The sequence below is a fragment of the Heteronotia binoei genome, chromosome 21, assembly GCF_032191835.1.
Source record: "Heteronotia binoei isolate CCM8104 ecotype False Entrance Well chromosome 21, APGP_CSIRO_Hbin_v1, whole genome shotgun sequence".
NCBI classification, from domain to species: domain Eukaryota; kingdom Metazoa; phylum Chordata; class Lepidosauria; order Squamata; family Gekkonidae; genus Heteronotia; species Heteronotia binoei.
The window spans coordinates 37,240,046-37,259,966 of NC_083243.1; the positions used below are offsets into that span (position 1 = coordinate 37,240,046).

The 19,921-nt window shown below is 44.5% G+C and overlaps 1 protein-coding gene across 2 annotated transcripts in view; it reads left to right on the forward strand.

Annotated features, from left to right (window-relative positions):
* The window catches only part of PRIMA1 (proline rich membrane anchor 1), an 87,227-nt gene that overhangs the window by 44,385 nt on the left and 22,921 nt on the right, over positions 1-19,921 (forward strand). The window lies entirely within an intron of this gene.

The following is a 19,921-nucleotide window of genomic DNA, read 5'->3' on the forward strand; positions in this document are numbered from 1 at the left end:
AACAATAATGTCCAATAGCATTTACCTTATAATCGTCACCTCTGTTGGCTCTACCAATTTTTAATGTCACGAACACTTTAAAAATTTTATTTAAACTTTGACCTTTTTGCAATGGCCGCTGATGTTTTTCTATGATATTATAGTCCTAGAGTAGGCTGGCTGCTTCAGTGATTTCCCTTTTTCATCCAATACTTCCTGCTTTTCTGGGCACCAAATCCTGTTTTCGCTGGTAGAGAGATATCACGATACTTGACGTATTTCCTGTATTGACTGTGGAAGCTGGAGTTCTATGACGATGGGGCTTTTTCTCAGAAACCGCAAGTAGACCAAACAATAAATTCCTTCTCACTTTTTAACACTGTCCTTTAAATTTACACAGTCCAAATTTCGCCCCTTCTCCCCTTCTTCTTCCAAGCTTTCTAAGTTCCAATTTCCCACCTTCTGATTTTATATTGTTTAATTTTAATTAGTCCTGGAATGAAAGATAGCGATCTGTACCTTCTTTGAAGTTATCCAGATCAACACCAGTTTAGTAGAATCAAAGAAGATTAGGATCCTGTTGAGTTTAAGTCAAATAAATGACTCTGGAAACCTCTGCAGATGATGAAAATGCAACTCGTCTCCGGAGACTCTTCAAAGCCTCAAAGGAGCCCCCCCCCCCCAGGACTCCCTTTTAGCCAAAGTAAATCTCCTCAAAGTTTTCTGTGCATATCTTGGACTAACCTCTGACTGAGAAAAGTAGGCAGTAGGCATTAGATTGCTTTTCACTACCCCGAACAGAAGTTCCAGCCTGTTCCCCTTCTGAGAAGCAGTTCAACTCGGCATTTTCCAGCCCTGGAAGTCCTTACCAACACTATCTCACACTCTCAACATAGCCACAAATATTTTAAATAGTTGTCTTAGAGTAAATCTGAAGCATAAGAATAAACGCATATACTCTTTGGAGCCATTCAAATCCATCATGTCTTTATGAGAATGAGTTCTGTATATTCCCCCTACCTCATCTCATCACATATGGCTTGGAGACGGACGCTTCCAGAGGTAAAGGAAGGAGAAGGAGGAAGTGATTTTATCGAATTGACACTGTTGTGTCCTGTACTTTGATGAATTTTGTTTGGGAGATTCTCCTGACTCTTTGTAAGAGTCAGATAGCGGGTCAGATTGTGGGTTGCTTGACAAAGGGAAAGGTAGAGTGTTCTCTGACAATACCTCTGACACTAAGCAAAACCTTCTGCAAACTTTTCTGTTGGATCCAGCTCTGTTACTCGCTTTCTCTGCCAAATGCAGACTTCTGTACTACGCACTTTGCTTTGATACTCACTTCACTTGGGTTGCCATATGGAAGCTTCAGGGGGATCCAGTCAGTTAGAGTCGCCTCCCAGTCTAGGAAGGAGGCTCTGGTTGTTCTGCTGCAGTCAGTGACTCCCAGCTGATTCAAGCTCCCTAGTTCTGCCTTACAGCTCTTTTGCTAGCTTTTTGCTAGTGATTCATTGATGCAGCTGCTGTAGCAAGACATATTTTATTTATTTATTTATTTATTTATTTATTACTTTCCATTTATATCCAGCCCTCTCCGCAAGCGGACTCAGGGCGGCTTACAACATCATATAGCAAAACATCAGTACAGTTTTCCCCCCACCCGCCACCCTTTAATGTTTCTAATCCTCTCACCTTGGTAGGAATTGCACTGGCAACTGTCCTGATTCTGTTAGGATAGTTGTAACAATTGCCTTCACCATTCCAAATCTGAAAGTATCACTTTCAGGACTGGGGAATTTATGAATTACATGCCAAAAAGAAAAAGAAGTGCATGCCTCTAATCCAGTGGGCTCTGGCTCCACAAAGCTTATAGCGCAATTATTATTTTTTCAGATGCTTGCAAGACTCTCGTTATTTTGGCTGTAGCCTCTGTCTCTGTGGTATTACTAGTAGTAGAAACATATGCTTTTGTAGACTAGTGCGCTATTCATCAGTCTCTGTGCAAGAGAATAAATAGACACATCAAAAATGGCAGCATTCAGCATCACAGGGGAGAATCTGTCACTTTTCCAGGGCTTCAGCTGTTTGACCTCCAAGTCACCATGCTTCAACTGAAAGACTTCAAAGGGAGGCTCCAGTATGAAACTGCTGAACAAGAATGTATTGGCAAATTTGTTTACAGGGAATTCAGATGAGCCTGGTTCTGTCTTTCCTACTATAGAAAATACTTCTTCATTTGCTTTATTTAGAGTCCGCTTTTCTCACTGAGACTAAGTATGGATTATGTGGTGTAAAACAATTTAAAATAGCATGGGAGATCCAATAAACAATGTAATATGACTAAAAACAATTAAGTGCCATAGTCACAACTGACTTATGGTGACCCCTCAGGAGGTTTTCAGGCAAGAGAAGAGCAGAGGTGGTTGGCTGTTGCTTTATTATGCACAGCCACGCTGGTCTTCCTTGGTGGTGTCCCTTTCAAGTACGAACCAGGAAAAATCCTACTTAGCTTCAGAGCTCTGACAAGCTTGGGCTAGTCTGAGGTATTTAGGCCACTGCAATAGAGACAGTGCATGATATGTCAAGCTGTGCAGTAATAGCTCAATAATACATACAACATAGTTCAAATACAGCTGCTCCTGACATGGTTGTGCGCATGGAAGCTCTTGCTCTGAAGGAATTCTGTTCGTGTGTGCATGCATGCACAAATGCATTGTGCTAATAATTATCATTATTAATAATAATTCATGGACTCTTTGATTCATATTCTTCATGCCATCAAATCAGTCACTGGGTGTCCTCATATTTCTCACTAGGAGGCTCCTGTCAGGTCAGAAATGGTACCAAACAGGGCTTTTTTGGTAGAAAAAGCCCAGCAGGAACTCATTTGCATATTAGGCCACAGCTCTGATGTCACCATTGTTTCTACAAAAAAGCCCATCATGAACTCATTTGCATATTTGCCAGACCTCCTTATGCCAAGCCAGACGGAACGGCGTTCCTGTGCGTTCCTGCTCAAAAAAAGCCTTGGTACCAAATAACTAAGAACCTTCATACAAAAGAATCCCGTTATTTCAGAAAATTGCAAAAGTTGCTTTGTGATTCTTCAGTTGAGTCCCTTGGATAGACAGCCTGTGCTATTTGTTCCTACCAGGTGCTAAAATAAATACCACTTTATAAATCATTATGAGAATGAAATATTTATGATAGTGCAGACATTAATATATTCTAGTGTTGGCCTTCCACCTTTTTCTTGCTCAGGCTTTTATTTCCTGAGTCCTAGGGTCATTTTTATTTTCCAAATTAAAAAGGGAGATCAGTTCTTGGGTTCAAGGGTTGCAGACAGGCTGCTATTGAGTCTGTGGAGCAATATGCTCTGCAGGGTTTGTACTGCAAGAGAATGGCAGGTGCCCATTTTCCTTCCCTTTTGTTATCTTTTCCATTGGCTTTTCCCAGTATCTCCTATTTGTTTGTACTTATGTCACACCAAAGGGTTATAAAATGAGGCACAAAATAGCTGTATTTTGAGTCATTTGGCAGAGATACTGTATATTGATAGCTTTTTCAAAACAAATCATGTCTAATGTCAGCACTTAGGAGGTCAGTGTATTGAACCACCTTTTACAATTTGTTCCAATACCAATCTGATTATGTGAGATCTCTCCCTCTCTCCCTCCCCTTCCCTCTCTCCCCTTTGGCTCTTCTTCCAATAGATGTGCTGTGCACAGAGAACTGCATGGAAGCAGAAGATGCTTCCAACTCACTTCAAAGTCACTAGAGTTGTACACAGGGCTTTTTTTGAGCAGGAACACAGTTCTGGCTGGCTTGGTGTCAGGAGGTGTGGCCTAATATGCAAATGAGTTCCTGCTGGGTTTTTTTCTACAAAAAAGGCCCTGTGTGAAACAATGGCAATGTCAGGGGTGTGTGACCTAATATGCAAATAAGTTCCTGCTGGGTTTTTTCTACAAAAAGAGCCCTGGTTGTACATGTTCGGTGGAAATGTGCACATGGGTGGACCTCTCCTGTTACAAAAATACAAAGGGCAGCCCTGTTTATTTAAAGCACTGTGTGAGCTGTAGGGCTTACAGACAATTAAAAGAAAGCTTAGCTGATTAGCCATATGACTTTTAATCAATGCATTGGTCAAATCTGCATCTATTTGCATATGAATAAACAGCAGTTCTAAGGAAAACTATTATTTGTTTTAAAGTGATATTCACACATGTCAGGCCCTGTTATAGAAGACACATTCCCCCTTCTGTGAGTTATCATCAGGGTACTGTTTCTTCATCACACTTTTTGTAATCGCTTGACTTAAAAAGAAATTTATACCACTTTTAAAAATCTGCTTAACTGGGGCACATTTTGAAATAATTTAGATGTTGCAAGTTGTGGTTCAATGAGAGATCATCTACTGTGCACCCATTGAAGGTCCCAGACTTAATACCTGCCATTTCCAGCTATATGGATTAGGATATTATCCTTTAACATATGAAGTGCCTTGGGACAGCTAATGCCAGTCATTGTACACAGCACTGCCCCGATAGACCAAGTGAGGGGTGGTGGGTCAGTGGCAGAGCATCTGACTGTTGTGCAGAAGGTCCCAGGTTCAATCTCTGGCATCTTCATTTAAAACGGCCAGACAGTAAGTGATGGGAAAGGCCCAGGGCTTTTTCTGTAGCAGGAACTCCTTTGCACGCCCCTGATGTAGCCAATCCTCCAAGAGTTTACAGAGCTGTTAGTATAGGGCCTACTGTAAGCTCCTGGAGGATTAGCTACATCAGGGGTGTACACATATGCAAAGGAGTTTATATGCAAAGGAGTTTCTGCTACAAAAAAAGCCATGACCAGAAAACACCAGTTTTTAAAAAGGGATCCAGGAGGGAACCAGGAAATTATAGGCTAGTCAGCCTATAATTATAATAATAATAACAATAATATTTAATTTATATCCTGCCCTCCCCACCAAATCAGGCTCAGGGTGGCTAACATAACATAATATAAAATGCAAACATTACAATAATACAATAATAAAAGTGAACTGGTTACATAACAATTATATATTACAGTTCAATTATATGTATTATTACATTAAAACCATCTAATCAAAACCATCAAATTTAAAAACCAACAAATTAGCTTGGTGCTACAGTCTCGATGTTACTCATCTTACAATTTTATGTGACGATGGTACAATAGGTTCCACATTAAGAAAAAGCCAGCTGAAAGAGGGTAGTCTTGCAGGCCCTGCGGAACTGGGTAAGGCTCCGCAAGGCCCGCACCTCTTCAGGTAATTGGTTCCACCAGTGGGGAGCTGTGATCGAAAAGGCCCTTTCTCTTGTAACTTTCAGTTTGGCCTCCTTCAGCCCAGGGATTGTCAATGGATTTTGTGAACCAGATCTCAGTACCCTCTGAGGAACATATGGGAAGAGACGATCCCTAAAGTAGGCAGGTCCTTGGCCATATAGGACTTTAAAGGTAATAACCCGCACCTTGTAATGAATCCGGTACACAATTGGGAGCCAGTGCAGTTCCCACAGCCTCAGCTGTATGTGCTCCCACTTAGGGAGTCCCAATAACAGTCTGGCTGCTGCATTCTGCACTAGCTGCAGTTTCCGAGTTCAGCACAGGGGTAGCCCCATGTAGAGGGCATTACAGTAGTCTAACCTCGAGGTGACTGTTGCATGGATCACTATTGCCAGGTTGTCGTGCTCCAGGAAGGGGGCCAATTGCCTTGCCTGCCTAAGATGAAAAAGGCGGATTTAGCAGTGGCTGCTATCCACGCCTCCATTGACAAGGAAGGCTCCAGTAGCACCCCCAAGCTCTTGACCTTGCGTGCCGTTTCCAGTGGCACACCATCAAAAACTGGTAGGGGGATTTCCCTTCCCAGGCCGCCACGGCTCAGGCAAAGAACCTCTGTCTTCACTGGATTCAGCTTCAACCTACTCAGCCTGAGCCATCCTGCCACGGCTTGCAATGCTAGGTCCAGATTTTCTGGGACGCCACCAGGCCGTCCGTCCATTAGTAGATTTTATTTATTTATTTATTTATTTGAGATTTATATCCCGCCCTTCCCACGAATGGCTCAGGGCGGCTTCCAACAATTTAATCAAACATAAAATTTAAACAATATTAAGTATAAAACAATTAAATATTTAAACAGTTAAAACTTTAAAACAGAATATTTCAATTTCCTATAAACAGATGGCTGGCCAGTTACATCAGTTGTCATCATAGCTAGGTATAGGCTAGCCGGAAGAGGGTCGTCTTACAGGCCCTGCGGAACTGCGCCAAGATAGAGCTGGGTGTCATCAGCATACTGGTGACAACCCAGCCCATACCTACGGGCAATCTGGGCAAGGGGGCACATGTAGATATTAAACAACATCGGGGAGAGGACCGCCCCCTGAGGCACCCCACAATTAAGTGGACACCTCTGGGACATTTCTCCCCCAATCACCACCCATTGTCCCCAACCATCAAGGAAAGAGGAAAGCCATTGCAAGACCAGCCCCTGAATCCCGTGGCGGGGAGGCGGCGGGTCAGTAACTGATGGTCGACCGTATCAAACACAGCCGATAGGTCTAACAACATCAGCACCGCCAAACCACCTCGATCCAGATGCCACTGGAGATCATCCACCAGGGCGACCAGCGCTGTCTCTGTCCCATGGCCCGGGTGAAAGCCAGACTGGTGGGGATCTAGGACGGAAGCATCATCCAGAAAACTCTGCAACTGTAACACTACGTCCTCTCAATAAATTTGAGACCAGCCAGTAATGTGCCAATTTGGTCGGATCTGATGTAACCTTTTTCAGGAGAGGGCAGATCACAGCCTCTTTAAGAGGCGTTGGAAAAAGTCCCTCCGAGAGGGATCTATTTACGATGTCCCGTATAGGACACCTAAGCTCACCCTGGCAAGCTTTAATTAGCCAGGAGGGGCACGGGTCCAGATCACAAGTTGTTGGATGTACAATAGAGAGGATTCTGTCAACCTCTTCCAAGCTGAGTGTTTTGAAGCGATCCAGGACTGGACCAGAAGACAGGCACGGGCCTCAAGTTCACATACTGTATCCAATGTAGCAGGGAGGTCATGGCGGAGCAACACGATCTTATCTGCAAAAATTTTTGCAAAAGCCTCACAGCCTACCTCTAATTCCTTAGCATTTGGCCTGCCTTGTGGCAGTGTTGTAAGATTCCAAATTGTCCTAAACAATTGCGCCGGGTGTGAATTTGCAGATACAATCTTGGCCGCAAAGTAAGCCATCTCATAGAACCTCATAAACTCTAGTCGCTTTGTTCTCGAGTATGCCACCATTGTTCTAGTCGCTTTGTCTCGAGTATGCCATCATTGCCTCTCTAACCATTTGAGTCCTCGTTTCAGCTGTTGCAGCTCCGGGATATACCACGGGGCCAGCTTAACGTGAGGGCGCAGAGGGCATCAAGGTGTGAGCTTATCAATGACTCTGGAGAGCCGGCCATGCCAGGACTCAACCAGATCATCAAGAGAGTTGCCAGGGGGCCAGGGATCCCATAGAGCCATTTGGAACCGCTCAGGGTCCATCAGACTCGGTGAGCAAGCCAAAATAAGCTCGCTGCCCAAACGGGCTTGGGGTGGAACATCCACATGAGCCTTGAGGGCAAAGTGATCCGACCATGGCACCGCCTCCGCAGTAATATCGTCCACCATACCTGCAAAGATCAAAACTAACATGTGCCCCACCTGGTGAGTGGGTGATGTAACAAATTGGGAGAGTTCCAGTGTCGCCATGGATGACACTAGGTCCATCACCTGACTAGAGGCCGCGTTGTCAGCATGGACATTGAAGTCACTCAGGATCACAAGCCTTGGGTACTCCAATGCCCAGCCTGTTACAGCCTCGATCAGGGATGGTAAGGTGCTGGCTGGTGCGTTAGGCAGACGGTATACCAGCCAAATTGCCAACCCCTCCCCAACGTCCTATGCCAGACCAGCACATTCAATACCGTTGATCTCCAGGGCCGTATGAATAGAGCCACCCCTCCCCCCTGCTCGCTAGTCCGTGATTGGTGAAAGACTGAGTAACCCGGGGGAACCGTTTGGGAGAGAGCCACAGTGTGTCCCTCTCGCACCCAGGTCTCAGTCACACAAGCCAGGTCCACGTCCTGCTCGAGCAGAAACTCTCGGAGGACCAAGGTCTTATTATTTATGGACCTGGCATTGCATAACACCAATGACGGAGGTGAGTAATTCAACCTGACCCCACTACCTTTCACCGTCGGGATGGGACACAGACCGGAAGGTGGCCAAGCACTACCTTGTCTCAGCTTCCTTCCCTTATATCGATGTCTGTTCCCACTGTCATACCTTCCCCTCCCCAGAAGGGGAAGGCCTGCTTTGGCGCCCTGAGCCTGCTTTGGCGGGGAGGGCGGGATAGAAATTAAAAGTTATTATTATTATTATTATATAAGTACTGGAATCCCCAGACCTGTCATCTCCCACTGGTCTCTACTTCAGCCTCAACCAATGTAGAAAGCACAACTCACACCCTGCAATTAATGAACTCCCCAATCCTCTCTGTCCTTGCCAGTCAATTTCCTTAATTTACCAACCTGCCAATTCTAAAAGTTAACCAACCAAATTAAACCCAAACCCCAATCTCCCTTATGAATTAATTAGCTAAAATACTTAAATTAATTCTGATGGCATTATTAATTATAAAAACACCCCAACAATAAAACACCCGTAATTAATTTGCCAAAAATATATATTCTATCTAAAGCCAATCAATTCAACAATAAGTTTCTCTATAAATTAGTTAACTAAAACAATTCATCAATTAGCAGTTAAAAATTCAATCATTATAAACAAGCCGCTCGGAGATAATTGGAGGTAGTTGTTGTAGCAAAATAAAGTGCTGCTGCTCTTCTATAGAGCAGATGTGCAAAATATCCTCAAAGTGCGGTTATTACCATTAAATCCCTATATGACCAGGGACCTGTCTACCTTAGGGACTGTCTCTCCCCACATGTTCTCCAGAGGGTACTTCCATCAGGAACTCAAAATTTGCTATCGATCCCCAGGTCGAGGGAGGCAAGACTCAAATCAACATGCGAAAGAGCTTTGTGGGACCTTGCCCAGTTCCTCAAAGCCTGCAAGACCACGCTATTTCAGCTTGCGTCTGGCAGTTAAATATTAACCAGAATTAATTGAAATGACTGCCATCGCCGAGGACATTAGATCTGTATGGATGTCTTTTAAGACCGTTGATTGAATGCCGTCTATGTATCTATGTACTATATTGTTTAATTGTATAGAAATTAGCACCGGATTGCATTTTAATCTAATGTTTTTAATATTGTTGTTTTATTATGAATTGCGAACTGCCCTGAACCTGCTTTGGCGGGGAGGGCGGGATATCAATCAAATAAACTTAAACTTTGTTGCTGGGCGCCTCTTCTTAGTAGCTCTGTTTTTAGCTCTTTCAAGTTCAGTGAGTTCAAGGCTGTTCCTGGCTCTCACTTAGTATAATCAAGTTGTTACAGTCCCAAGGGAGTTGCGTCATTGATCGGGATTCCTGCTCTTCAGGCTGTAATTGTACTGTTTTGTTTAGTTCTTCAGAAGTAAATCTTTTTCTCTCCAGAACTCCAAGGCCTTGGGTCTTGGCCAGGATAATGGACCCTAATTTGTTAGCAATTTGTACTTGAGCAAGTGCCAATGTTAAAATAATAATAATAACAGCAAAAATATTGGTGTGGGAGTAACCGTTTGACAATGATGATAGCACATATTGTGCCGTTTGTATTGTGGCATTTTAAATGTTTGTGTTGATGGCACTGAAGGAAACTTAAATAGCTTGGTCGTTTCAGGGCCGGTGTAGTGCACTTCTAGGAGTCTGAGGCTGCCATTATAATCCATTTGCGGGCTATGAGGAGGGATGCAGGGCAGACGTTGTTCTTTGGCTCAGCCACCATCTTCATGTTGTAGCAGCTCTGTCCACCTACATCTGTCTCCAGTGGCTTGATAGCTCCTGAGAGAGAGGGACACCTTGAAATCACACTGGGGTTTAATGGCAGAGTGTAGCATTGATTTAACCTTGGTCCACCTCCATAGCCAGATAGTCTAACCCAGGGGTGGCCAAACTGTGGCTCGGGAGCCACATGTGGCTCTTTCACACATATTGTGTGGCTCTCGAAGCCCCCACCACCTCATCAGCCAGCTTGAAGAAGGCATTTTGTCGTTTTAAATCACTTCTTCAAGCCAAACCAGCTAACATCTTAGAGCAGGGGTGGGGAACCTTTTTTCTGCCAAGGGCCATATGGATATTTATAACATCATTCGTGGGCCATACAAAATTACCAACTTAAAAAAAAAGGAAAAATGATTCAGGCCAGCAAAATTAATGCAAATAATTATTTTTCTATTTGAAGTCATGTGGGGAGAGCCTAATTTGGTACATGCAGTTGCACAAAGCCTATGCATTTGCCACCCTAGGCAAATGCATAGGTCCAGGGCTTTTTTGTAGAAAAAGCCCAACAGGAACTCAGTAGCATATAGACCACATCCCCTAATATTAGATATTAGGTCACATACACATTGACATATTAGGCCACACCATTTGGGATAATCAAGTGCAAATTGAACTGGTGGTACCTGGCTCCCACCCCTCATCCCTGCCACCCCTCCTTCCCTCCCTTCATGCAGAAACTGCAGCTGCTTCCAGCAGACCTTTAAAGGCAGCCACATTCCCCAGCAGCAGTCCTTCACAATTCCCACCACACAGGCTCCACAGAGAGAGAAAGAGAAAGGAAGGGAGAAAGGGGGTAGAAAGGGAAAGAAATGGGGGAAGAAAGGGAAATGAAATGGAGGGAAGACAGGGTAATAAAGGTAAACCAAAGGGAGGAAGAAATGGAAAGAATGAAAAATAAAGAAATGGGGGATTGAAAAGAAAGGGAATAAAGAGGCGAAGAAAGGGAAATAAATAAATGTGGGGAAGAAAGGGAAATAAATGGGAATAACGGGGAATAAAGGGAAACAAAGAAATGGGGAGAAGAAATGGAAAGAAAGTGAAATAAAGAAATGAGGGGGAAGCTTACCTGAACTGTGACAGTAACTTTTCCAGGCCCTGCAGCAATTCTGGCTGGCCAGCCAGGCCCCAGGGAGGCTGCCGCACAGTACATCTGGGCCCTGTGATTCCTGCTGGGCCCTGGGGAGGCTGCTGCACAGCGTGGCTGGGTCCCACGATCCTCGCTGGCCAGCCAGGCCCCAGAAAGGCTGCCACATGGCTTGGTTCGGCCCAGCAATCCCCGAGGGCCACACCAAGTGCTCTTGAGGGCCATATATGGCCATCGGGATGGAGGTTCCCCACCCCTGAGTTAAAAGATCCTTGAGAATGGTTAGGAAAGACCATTCTCTGCCTGAGGTCCCAGAGAGCCTCTGCCAATCAGAGTAGACAATACTGAGCAAAATGAACCAATGGGTTGACTTAGTATAGGGCTTCACATGCCCAAGCTAGCCCAATCTCATCAGATCTCAGAAGCTAATCCGAGTCAGCCCTGGATAGTAAATGGATGGGAGACCTCCAAGGAATACCAGAGTCATGACCAGTGTTCCCTCTAAGCCAGGGGTCCCCAACCCCCGGTCCGTGGACCAGTACCAGTCCATGGCCTGTTAGCACCCGGGCTGTGAGTTGTATAATTATTTCATTATATATTTCAGGGGTGGCCAACGGTAGCTCTCCAGATGTTTTTTGCCTACAACTCCTATCAGCCCCATCCATTGGCCATGCTGGCTGGGACTGATGGGAGTTGTAGGCAAAAAACATCTGGAGAGCTACTTGGCTGACCCAAGGCCATTCCGGTAGCTGCAAGTGGAGGAGTGGGAAATCAAACCCGGTTCCCCCAGATGAGAGTCTGCACACTTAACCACCCACCAAAATAAAGTGCACAATTGTATTATCCCGAAACCATCCCACCCCCACCCCGGTCTGTGGAAAAATTATCTTTCACAAAACCAGTCCCTGGTGCCAAAAAGGTTGGGGACCGCTGCTCTAAGCTGAGTTAGGATAACCCCAGAGCACAATAATTTAAGCAGTAGCTCACAACTTGAATACCAGTAGCTCACAAAGTAGAATTTTTGCTCACAAGACTCTGCAGCTTAGAGGGAACATTGGTCATGACGTGGTGGCAGCCAATGGCAAACCACCTCTGAACGTTTCTTGCTTTGAAAACCCTACGGGATTGCCATAAATCAGCTCTGACTTAATGTCACTTTCTTCCACCAGCTCCACATGATTGATTAATGTATGTCTTCTAGTGAACTAGCATATTATGGGACACAACCTCAGGACCATACCCTTGGAAGCCTTAAGAAATTCCTAGTAAAGTGATTTCAGCAGCTCTGTTCTGCCAAGAGAATACTTGAGCCTTTAAATAAAAGAGCTGTTAGGACATCTGTCTGAGGCTTAGCACAGCTGGAAAAGAAAAACAAAAAAAGAAGCCTGATTATATTCTTGCTTCCAGAGCCCTGGGGGCAGTTCAGTGTGCTTTGACCTTGCTGAGTTTATGGATGTAGCCAGTTTTAAGCAAGAAAAATTGAGTTTATTTGAGGAGACTCGGTGTTGTCCTTGCTCTTATTTAATCCATCTTTTGAATGTACTGAGCAGTCTGCAAACATATAGGCAGGACTGGCCCTAGACTGTCTGGCACCCTAGGCAAAGCTAACTTTTGGTGCCCCCTCCGCACCGATAATGTCACCAAGTCACGTGGGGCACCCAATTTGGTTCCCCCAGAAGGCTGGCACCCTAGACAATTGTCTAGTTTGCCTAGTGGCAGGTTTGGCCCTGCCTATGGGGAGCTTTTAGTGGGACCAGCCATTATTGATGCATTTCAGCACTTTTATGCATTTTTCTGTATTCTGGGCCAGAACTCTTTGCAGAGAGAAAGACTAGGGACTCAAGAAGTTCCGTGTACGAATCACACATTCTGTTCACAGTCTTCCATTTACATAGCACCTCATCTTCAATGTGGCTCGATACATTTCTAGCAAGTTCTAAAGAGGCCTTCCACCTAACATTTAAAAATACTTTGATAATGTATGAGTGAAAGTGCTTTTGGTAAACAGCTATTCAGTGTTCTATAATAATGAAATAGAGGGTTAATACCCTATAGGGAAGTTTCCCTGGCTGCTTTTTGGTACCTGTTTAATGTGTCACTGTTGCCTCTTTGCATTTCCAGAATCTGGAGAGGAATTACCAGTGTTCAGCATTGGGTTATGTGAGATAAGTTACTGTGCCGACCCCTACTGACTGTTCTCTTCTTCTCTCAACTCCCTGTCTTTTCTGGATCAAACTAAATAAGATAGCACATGATCTGTGATTTTTTTTAAAAAAAAGCTTATCTATAGCTGTATGAAACCCTGACTCAGACCAAAGAAGTTGTGCAAGGAGAGAGTTCACTTTTTATCCAGTCACAGAGCTCCTGTCAACTGATAAAAGTTGTGCCCTCTGTTTCAACATGTTCAAACCTTGTTTCTTTAATGCGACTGCCTATTCTGTACTTCAGTCCCTTTTTAGCAGGACAGGCAAGATATAAATATTTTACTCTTCATCTCTCACTTATCCTGAGCTTGCTACACTCAGCTCAGTTTTTCAGTTCATATTGTCACTGCAGTCTCAGTTCATATTGTCACTGCAGTCTCTTGGCCTTTTGTCTCAGCCTTGTACAAGTCGATCATTTCCACTGTTATATTTTCCTTTCAACTTCTTCTCTTCCCATTTCTCTTGCTGTGTGTCTTCTGCCTCACTCTATTTCCTTAGACCTTGGTTTCCAAGCCCACTACCAACTCTGGTTTCAACCTTCAGTGATCTGGGCCTTCTTCTAGGGGTGCCAACCTCTAGATGGGTCCTGGAGATCTCCTGATATTATAGGGTTGCCAGATCTTACCTTATTCCTGGCAGGGGAACACCCCTTGTGCATGCAAAGTGCACAGGGTGTGATGGTGTCACCCAGAAGTGATGAGATTACTCTGGGCACATCACATGGGGACACGCTAGTATTTTGATTAAAAAAAACTCTTATGATGGCATAGAGTTTTTCACCAAAATGCTAGAGCATCCCTGCAAGATGTGCCCAGTGTGATTATGTCACTTCCAGGTGACATCATATCGCCAGGCATGTTGGGCACTGATGGAGCTCTTCAGAGGCAGGGCTCCCCCTGCCAGCCAATCCTGTGCCAGTGGGTTGGAGGTCCCAGGATTGGGGGGAAACCCACCCCCAGTGGGAGGTTGGGGACCCTACGATATTACAACTGGTCTCTAGTTGCCCTGGAGAAGATGGCTGCTGGGAGGGGGGCGGACTCCAAGGCATTATACCTTGCCGTGGTCCCTCCCTGTCCCAAGCTATAACACCCCCCCCCAATCCCCAGAAATTTCCCAACCCTTTCCTTCTGTTCTTACAGAAAAGCATAGAGTCCTCTCCTACCCTCAGTGTAGGGCAAGGCTTTTCTGAACTCCACAGGTTCCCTTCACAGAACCTGCCACATTTATCAATATTCCATCATTTCATTTTCCCTCTTTTTATTCATCAGCAAGAATGTTCATGAGTATTCTTGTGTATCCCTGCAGTTTCACTAAACGTCCAGGATAGATTCACAAGTAACTGGAAGAACACCAATGGCAACAACCAGTTCTGATCATGTTTTATATAAGTCATGGAAGTTGTGACTTGGAAACCATTTGAAGACTTTGGTATGTGGCTTGTGGGATTAGAACATCTGGCCACCTGATCTGATAGGAAAAGAATCCACCTCAGAGTCCATAGTCCTGGGATCTGCTTGTATTCATGCTGGAAGAGTATTTTGTTTTGTTTTGTTTCTCCAGGCTGCTTGATAACAGAGCTTGTGCCCTTGTTACCCAGGCACTGTCTCTTTTGTGAACAGTAAGGGTTTTTTTCCCCCCTTCCAAGGCTGTCAGTCTGGCACCTTCTGCAAGCCTAACATTTATCTTTTAAAATGGTGAGTGCAACTCCATGTATCATTCATTATATTTATTTTTAGAACCTGCCGTGGGGGCTTATGCTGACAAAAATGGAACCAAGGGAAATAAAACCAGTACTCTTATTTTTTTTAAACAACTACAGATTTGTAGCAACATCGTAGCACTGTATTTCCACACAATGGGAAGCAGAGGAGGCAAAGCTAACATTGTGCTTAGTTGACAGAATCTATAGATTCATGCCTTCCCTGTTCTCTCTCTGTGCTGTGGAATGAATGTTACCCATAGTTTGTTGGGACAGACACTACTGGGCATTGATTCACACTTGAGAGACAATATACATTCTTTACTAGTGTGTGTCTGGCATAGCTTTCTGTGTGTTCATCTGTATTCCCATGTGTGACATACTGAATGGGGCTTCTATATGGGATGGAAGTTGTGTGCCGGAATGATTATTACTATTCTGAACAACTGAGGTAAAAATGGAGAGGTGCTCTTCAACTTCTGTCTGCTGTTATCAAATTGTTTGTAGAATTGAGAAAATATAAGAATCATAGGATCACAATGTTGGAAGGGGCCATACAGGCCATCTACTCCAACCCCCTGCTCAATGCATGATCAGCCTAGAAGAGGGGTGTCAAACATGCTGCCCAGGGGCTGAATCAGGCCCTCAGAGAGCTCCTATCACTCTATGACTCAGAGTGTTGGACTGGATGGGCCATTGGCCTGATCTAAGGCTTCTCTTATATTCTTATGTTCACCTAACTATTCTGGAGTCTAGTCCACCATCCTCTAGTTTATCCATCAGAACATCATGGAGAACCCTGTCAGATAAACAACCTCAACAGCATTCCCTCAATTTAGTAAGCTTGTCACTTTATTAAAGAAGGAAATGAGGTTGGTCTGGCAGGACCTGTTGGGGACAAATCCATGCGGACTTCCCCAGTTCACCAAGTTGTCCTTTAGATGCTCGCAGATTGATCCCTTTAAAGACTTCTCCAGTATCTTCCCTAGGACTGTTAGACTAAGTGGCCTGTAGTTTCCTGGGTCATCCCTCCTTCCTTTTTAAAAATTGGGAGAGGTAGAAAGTAAGCGGCTTTAACTGCTAGTTTGGCTTGGAAAAGTGATTTAAAGAGACAAATGCCTTCTCCAAGCCAGCCAATGGGGTGCTGGGGACAGAGCCACATGTGGCTCCTGAGCCATAGTTTGGCCAGGTCATTGTTCATTCTGAGTTCTCTGTGTTTAATTATGTAATTCCAAATGACCTTCAGACCATGCTGTATGCAAAACCTACAGTTCCTTGGCATTCGTTGTGTGCAGTCTCCTTATAAAAGGTTCGTTCTTGATCAAAAAGGCTTTTAAAAACCACTTCATATTTCTTAAGCGTAAAAAAGGCATTTATGAGATTGATCAAACAAATACTTAATAATTCAGAAAATGTATAGATGTGAAGGTATAATACTCCTACTATCAAAGTTTTTGAAAAAAATATTTCACATTGTGCACATCATCATTTTGACCAATCATCATTTTGACCACACTGCCTTTGATGCAATAAAATGTCTGTTAGGTAGCATTCCCTTGTCATTTTTGTATACTCATGTCACTGGAAAGATGCTGCATTAGTGATGAATTAATGAAGTTTTGTTGCTTTTAATTTAATTGTCATTACGGTGTGTTGAGCTTAGCTTTCTAAGACACCCACTGTGGTGTAGTGGTTAAGAGCGTGGACTTTTATCTGGGAGAACTGGGTTTGATTCCCCACTCCACCTGCAGCTGGTGGGTGACCTTGGGCCAGCCACAGTTCTCTCAGAGCTCTCTCAACCCCACTTGCCCCACCAGGTGCCTGTTGTCAGAAGAGGAAGGGAAGGAGATTGTAAGCCACTCTGAGACTCTTCAGTTTCACTTTCACTATTAAGAAAGGTTAAAACGCTTGGGGCTCTTTAGCTTGGAGAAACATCGACTCAAGGGTGACATGATAGAGGTTTACAAGATTATGCATGGGATAGAGAAGGTAGAGAAAGAAGTACTTTTCTCCCCTTCTCACAATACAAGAACTTGTGGGCACTCAATGAAGTTGCTGAGCAGTCGTATTAAAACGGATAAAAGAAGAAGATGATATTGGATTTCTATCCCGCCCTCCACTCCGAAGAGTCTCAGAGCGGCTCACAATCTCCTTTACCCTCCTCCCCCACAACAGACACCCTGTGAGATGGGTGGGGCTGGAGAGGGCTCTCACAGCAGCTGCCCTTTCAAGGACAACCTCTGCCAGAGCTATGGCGGACCCAAGGCCATGCTAGCAGGTGCAAGTGGAGGAGTGGGGAATCAAACCCGGTTCTCCCAGATAAGAGTCCGCACACTTAACCATTACACCAAACTGGCTCTGAAGGAAGTTCTTCACCCAAAGGGTGATTGACATGTGGAATTCACTTCCACAGGAGGTGGTGGTGGCTACAAGCATAGCCAGCTTCAAGAGGGGATTGGATAAACATATGGAGCAGAGGTCCATCAGTGGCTATTAGCCACAACATATTGTTGGAACTCTCTGTTTGGGGCAGTGATGCTCTGTATTCTTGTTACTTGGGAGGGGCAACAGTGTGAGGACTTCTAGTGTCCTGGTCCCACTGACGGACCTCCTGATGGCACCTGGTTTTTTGGGGGGGTGTTTTTGGCCACTGTGTGACCCAGAGTGTTGGACTGGATGGGCTCTACTCCTTAGAAATATCTAATCTGATCCAACATGGCTTCTCTTATGAAGAGTGAGGTATAAATCCAGTCTCTTTTTCCTCTTCCTCCTCCTCCTGGTGGTGGGGTGTTGTGTGAGGGCTTCTGGCACAGTAATAGAGCACACAGATTGCATGCAGAAGGTTCCTGGTTTGGAGCAGGTAGTAGCAAAGATCTTTTCCTTTCCAAGATCATGGACAGTTGTTGCCTGCTAGAGTAGACAACCTTGGTTTAGTGGATCAATTACATGACTTGGTAGAAGACAGCTTTGTATGTTCAGTTCAAAGCCTGTGTTTGCTTAGAGTGTCGCAGCTGTCAAACAGAGCATTTAAATTGAGGGCAATGTTCTTAAACTTTTGAACCTGGAGTATAGCTGAGGTTATTTTCCAGAGGCACATTTTACATAATCCTCAAATACAGAGAAAACTGTGTATATCAGCTTTTGGAGTGATGAGCAGGCATTCTCCTTGTGGTTATAAGATAGCCCAGCAAATGCTGTCTTCTGGTATCCCAGCCTCTTTTTGTTCTGTACTTTCTGCTGCATGATGATGCTTTGGGGATTCTCCTGTACCCGACAGGCTGTCTCTGGGAATCTCACAATGATGTCACTGTCCAATACTGGCAGAAAGCATTGGAGAGCAGTGAGCAGCGCAGTGGATAAATCCAATACAGTTATTTTTTCAAGACATAATTTATATTGCCTGCTTGTGTGCCCTGGCATGCATCTTGGGGATTATGGATTTGTGGTTTCAAGCTACTGTTCTGGACCTGAAGAGAAAGGCAAGAGATCTATGCAGCTCTGCTGATTGGAAAACATTCCTGTCAGTTTCTTTATCTACTTCTGACTCTTTTTGTTCCTCACTTAATCTTCCTCTGTCCTCCATTTACTGTAAGCAAATCAGCCAGCTGCAGAATACAATAATCTGAATATTATAGAATAAGGTTTTTAAAGCAACCAAGGGGTAACACGTGGAATTCACTGCCACAGGAGGTGGTGGTGGCTACAAGCATAGACAGCTTCAAGAGGGGATTGAAAAAGCATATGGAGCAGAGGTCCATCAGCATATTGTTGGAACTCTCTGTCTGGGATAGTGATGCTCTGTATTCTTGGTACTGGGGGGGGGGCACAGTGGGAGGACTTCTAGTGGCCTGGCCCCACTGATGGACCTCCTGATGGCTCCTGGGGGGTTTTTTGTCACTGTGTGACACAGAGTGTTGGTCTAGATGGGCCATTGGCCTGGTCCAACATGGCTTGTCTTATATTCTTATGTTCTTAAAAAAGTTATAGGAAGCCATGTCCATGTAAATGTATCTGAATGCCAGTCTTTTTCATGTTTATACGGCACAAAGCCCCACTGTGTCCAGTGAAGCTTATTCCCACAATGGTGGTGGAAAGTGCTGTCAAGTCACAGCTGACTTATGGCAACCCTACAGTGTTTTCCAGGCAAGAGACATTGAGAGGTGGTTTGCCATCCTCTGCATCACACCCCTGGTGTTCTTCTGAGGCCTCCCATCCACATACTGGCCAGGGCTGACCCTGCTTAGCTTCTGAGACCTGACAAGACCCAGCTAGTCTGGGCTATCCAGGTCAGGGCACATTAGAGGACATAAAATTGCAAGCACAGGATCAGAACAGTAATAAAAATTTTGAAGCAGTTTTAGCCTTCCACTTTATAAAGTAGACCTCTGCCAACTTTGTATGTCATTTTCATTTTTTGAAAGAGGCTGTACAAAGGAGTTATACAGACTAGAATTTTAAAAAGTCTCCTATAGTTTAGGTTGAAATTCTGAAAAGGATCCCAAGAGAACTGGGGATCCATTTGGAAATATTAAACCCTGAAGATCGTTTATTTGGGCGTGGCTGGGTACAGTAATAGAATGTAACTGATGCACTGTGCTGCAAACATGTGACAGGACGTGGGGCAGCATGAGTTGGAGGGTTGCCAGGTCTGTTGGATCAGACAGTGGGGGAGGGGGATTACCAGGAGTGGGGAGCAAAGAAGCCAGAAATAAACTGGACATGCCTACCTCACCTGGAAGTGACATAGGCATGTTGGGGGCGACACTCTGGTTTGTGGACCAAACCTCTATGATAGAATTTGTTCCTACCATAGAGTTTTGCCCAAAAACCAGAGAGGCAAGAAGTTTGGTGCTCTTTCTCTCTCTGCATGTGCACTAGAAGCAGATCCTTCAAAAATGGCAAGAAATGACAGCTCTTTAGTGGCCTGATGGTCCCCAGTCATTGTT